Source organism: Corvus brachyrhynchos, unplaced genomic scaffold (genome assembly GCF_000691975.1).
Source record: "Corvus brachyrhynchos isolate BGI_N302 unplaced genomic scaffold, ASM69197v1 scaffold28, whole genome shotgun sequence".
Classification (NCBI taxonomy): domain Eukaryota; kingdom Metazoa; phylum Chordata; class Aves; order Passeriformes; family Corvidae; genus Corvus; species Corvus brachyrhynchos.
In genome coordinates this window covers 5,206,752-5,211,675 of record NW_008246058.1, presented here as the reverse complement: position 1 = coordinate 5,211,675, position 4,924 = coordinate 5,206,752, and positions in this window count along the sequence as shown.

The window sequence follows — 4,924 nt, the reverse complement described above, 5'->3', positions numbered from 1 at the left end:
GCTCCGGATTACAGCACGGGGAATCGCTCCCCTCCGCTCCTCCGCCGAGTCTGATCTGGGACAAACCTCCCGATTTCTGCCCAGCTGCACAGGAGCTGGGCTGTGCTGCAGTAAAATCTCTCGTTTTGCCAAAAATGCAGTAAAAATCTACAAAATGCGCAATCAAATATCAAGACAAAACACTACAAAACCAGGCCCAATATGGAAGTCACTGCCCAGCTCTGAGGCAACATAGAATCATAGACGTGTTTTGGTTGGAAAAGGCCTCCAAGATAATCAAGTCCAAGCCTTTATCTGGCTCTGGCAAATCCAGCACTAAACCATGTCCCTAAGTGCCACATCTACATGTCTTTTAAACATCTCCAGGGATGGTGACTCCACCACTTCTCTGTACAACCTGTTCCAGTGCCTGACCACCTTTTCTGTGAAGACATTTTTCCCAATATCCAATCTAAACTTCTGCTGGTGCAACCTGAGCCATTTCTTCTCATCCTGTCACTTCTTATCTGGGAGAATCCCTGCCTGGCTACAGCCTCCTTTCAGGAAGTGGTAGAGAGCATTAAGGTCTACCCTGAACCTCCCTGTTTTCAGACTAAACACCCGCAGATCCCTCAGCTGCTCCACATCAGACTTGTGTTCCAGACCCTTCACCAGCTCTGTTGCCCTTCTCTGGACATACTCCAGCCGAGGGGCCCAGAACTGGACACAGGACTTAAGGTATGGCTTCGCCAGTGCCAAGTACAGGGGGATAGTCACTGCCCTGGTCTTGCTGGCCACACTGTTTCTGATACAGGCCAGGATGCCACTGGCTGCCTTGGCCACCTGGGCACACACTGGCTGATGTTCAGTCACTGAACAGCACCCCTTTTCCACCTGACAGCTTTCCAGCCACACTGCCCCAAGCCTGAAGCATTGCTGTGGCACTCTCTAGGTTCTTCCTTGACACCAAAGCATGACTGCCACTGTGGAGAGAGGAAGAGACAGCAATGGGGCCTGACTGTGGGTGGGAAAGCACTGCTGAGGCAGCTGCCACCCACTGGCATCACCCACGCCAGGTCCTTCTGTCCTTCTGGGGACGGTCTGACTGAGGGCAGCTATCTGCAGGTTCTCATCCATGCATGACCCCTTAAGAAAGGGCTTGCACATCCTCCACACAGAGGTTTGTCTCCCCATGATTCAGGACTCATCTCAGGTTCTTGCTGTGGCCTGACAGGGCTCCCTCTGCCAGAGGAAGTGGTGAGGAAGTGCTTGACCTAAAGTCATGGCAGAAATGAGTGGAAACCACAGGCATGCGCAATTATTGCAATGGAAATAGTCTGCAGCTCAGAGATGCAAGGGGAAGTCTACTGACGTCCTTAAACCATAAGAAAACAGAAGCGGAGGCTCAGAACACAGCAGCTCAGCAGCAGTGGGAGTCAGACTTCTGCAAGGAGCAGCACAGGATGCCTCTTCTCTGCCTTGTCCAGGACAACTGGCTCCTCAGACAATCACTGATTTTTGCTGCAGGGCATATTAACATTCAGCCTGGTAGTGTATTAGCCCTAGCTGCCTGCTGTGTGCATCAGCTAACAAATAGTTACTCAGTGCTCCTAAGTTATGTCTATCCACTTGCAGAGTACCTCTGTGCTTGGTCAAAGTCTGTGCCAAATGACCCAGATGAGGCAGTTGTAACCCCTTTTATGTGGGAACCTGAAGCGGGAGCTGGTGGGATGGAGTTGGCTTGGTCCAGTCCCAGCCTGGCAGAGACCAACTGTTGTTGTATGTGACTGAGTCAGGCATCTTCTGCCTTCAGAAGGTGGTGCCTGAGTGGTGCCAGTGAGGCAATTGGCCTCAGAGAAAACTTTGACCGAAGTTATTAGGCAGTTAACGTCTGTCAGAACACATGTGCAGTGGCTTGTTCAAAGACTCAGACATCTATCATGTTTTCATGTTTTATTTCAGTTATTGGGAGGTGGAAATACCGTCATTGTGCACACAGGAAACGAGAGGCATTCCAGCTTTGGCTAGTTTCTACTAATGTGTAGGTGCAAACTGATATGTGTACAGCCTTATTTGAGATTTACATTTTGCTTTAATGTAAATCTCTTCCTGCACACCTCTTAGGTAAACCAGAAAATCACTTTACCAAGTAAATGCTCACATAGTTACTAACTGTTTAAATAGCACTTTAATTGTGCTGGCTTTAATTTATACCTTAATTTGTGCAATTTTCCAATGACCTTGCGTGCCTGCTTCTTCTTTCTAGTTTTCATTCTGTGAAATAAAAAAAGGTTCTGGTATAGCCAAGAGACTGAATCCAAGGCATAAGTTCCTGGAGTTCGTATCTTAAGAGTTCTGCTATGTAACAGAAACCCAATAGGAATTAAATCACTGGATATTATTCAGGAGTTGGAATTGATCTGTGGTCAGGAACATCTGTAGTAGTTATTAATTTTTCTAATCAGTTTTGTTTATCCTGGTAGTTCTGCTTGAAGATGCTTTTTACATATTTTTGCTTAGGAACGGAAATGTATATGCTTGTGCTGCCTGCCATCTTTGTCTGCCTGTCCCTCGCTTGCTGTTCAACGTCAAGCAAATTTGGTAGGTAAATTTCCTGGAAGTTTGGTAGAAATCAGCAGCTGGATTGTATATTGAAGCCCCTACTTACGGGAATGCTGCTCTGATCCATTCTAAGAGGCAGAAGCCAACTGGCCTATCAGCAAACACATGGACATAAATCTATAGATATGTCTCATTTCTCAGGAAACAACTGGTATTATGCGTCTGTTTTCACTGAGAATGCTTTAGAGCAGTGACCTAACTGACAAAAATGGTTTTGTCTGGGAACTCAAGAAGTTGGCTTGTTGAAACATGGATGAATCACTTAATGAATTTAAATTGCAGAGAAAATGAGATGATGAACTATCAATGTTGCTGTCAATTTATAAGGAAATGCATGCTATGGCAAAGGAGCCTGGTAGGATCCTGAAATTATTTTATATTGATATTGTCGGGTTTTTTATTTGCTTTGGAGTTGCTATAGCATAAATGAGTTCTGTTTTCAGTTTGAGCTGGTCTGGTGGGCTGAAAGTGTCAGGAGCATGTTGCATCATGGTACAAGCAGGGGTGAAACTCACCTGTAGGAGAATGGAAGCAAGAGTTGAATGTGTTGCTTTAACACAGCCTGGTTTTTGGTGGTGGTGGGAGAAAAGCTGATCGAAACTTTTGTGTCCAGCACAGAGCCAGTCGCTGAAGGCTCTGATGATGGGCAGGTTACTAGCCTGATTAGACAAGTTGGTAATGCCTCTGTGATGACATATTTAAGAAAGGAAAAAGTGCGGGAAGCTCTCTTTTCTTCTCTTGAGCGGTGGTGAGGCGGCCGCTGGGGCCCTCCTGAGGCCAGGGCTGCCCATGTGGTGCTGGTCGGGACAACGCAGCTGGGGCCGCCCGTAAGCGCGCCTGGGGCCGCCCGTGCAGTGCGGGCAGAGACCATGTGGCCAGCAACGAAAACATGGCAAACAATTCCCCAATATGGAGCCCAGAAGAAATCAACCTTTTCAGTGCAGCAAATCTCTATAAGAACTTTTCAACTGATGGAACTTGAGAAGAAATGAACCTACAGACACCAACTTTCTTCCGAGTCAGAGAAAAAGGAAAAGTGAGGACACGTGAGGAGAACCATCATGGCAGCATCAAGGTCAGTGAAAAGAAGGAGAGGAAAAAAGTACTCCGAGCGCCGGAGCTGAGATTCTTCTGCAAGCCGTGGTGAGGACTATAATACAACAAACTGTTTGCCTGTAATTCATTAGGTGCCTGGGGGGGTGCAGATATCCACCCGCAGCCCGTCAGGAAGAGTACTCACGCTGGAGAGCGTGGATACTGAAAAGCTGTAATCTAGTGAGGAATCCAAACAGAGATGACCCTTGCTTACAGAGATAGAGAACCCTTGCTTCCAAACTAGAACAGCTCATCCTTAAAAGACTAAACCCCATGAACTAAAATGGCCCACGCTTGGCAGTTGTGGGAAGACTGCCTGGCCCATGGGAGGGACTCACGTTACAGCAGGTCGGGCGGATTGCTGTTTGTGAAAGTTAAAACCGCACTGGAAAAGTTCACAGAGAACTGTCTCCAGTGGGAAGGATCCCACAGCACAGCAGAAGAAACTCTTTTCCTTAAGTGAACTGAAAAATGTTTTTTAAGAAGTGAAAGACTGACCAAAACACCATGTTTTCTCCTTGTGTGGTCGGTGGGAAAGAGGGAAGGACTGGGAAGGAAAGGTATTCTAAAGGTTTATTTTAGTTCTCATTACTCTTTTTACTTTTAATTCTGTTAATAAATTTTCTTTATACTGTTTAAGTTTTAAACCTGTTTTGCCTTAAAGAGTTTTTCCCCTAATCCTTATCTCAACTCATGAAGTTTTCAACTCCCCCTCCTCTGCTCAGCTATAGCAGAGGAAAATAAGCGGATAATTTTTTGTGGGTGCCTGGCACTTAGCCAGCTTCAAACCGCAACATTGAGGAAGCAGTTAATTCAGCCATCCCAATTTAACTAATCACTGACTGCAATCAGCCCACCCAGGTGCCAATTGGAGGCTTTAAGTGGCTGCTGTGAATGTACAGCTGTGAGGTATAAGGTGTACACACCTGTCAGCATAAGGGAGAAGTAGACTGAACTGCTAAATAGCCTCTGCATCCTCAGCTGGGCTGGGGACGGGGCAGGAATGAAGTCAAGCCTCAAGCATGACAAGCTTTGGCATAGTTTTTCAATTGACAAATGTTAATGAAAATTAGTGTTAGTGGAATGTGGTTGACAATTGAGTGAAGTCAACAAACAGAAAAAGGATTGTTGAAGATTGTTACAGTCTTGGCCTTTGAAGTTCTTGGCCCTGTATAATCTTTCCCAGAAGTCAAATATCAGGGATGTGAACCGTTAAATAAATGAAGGG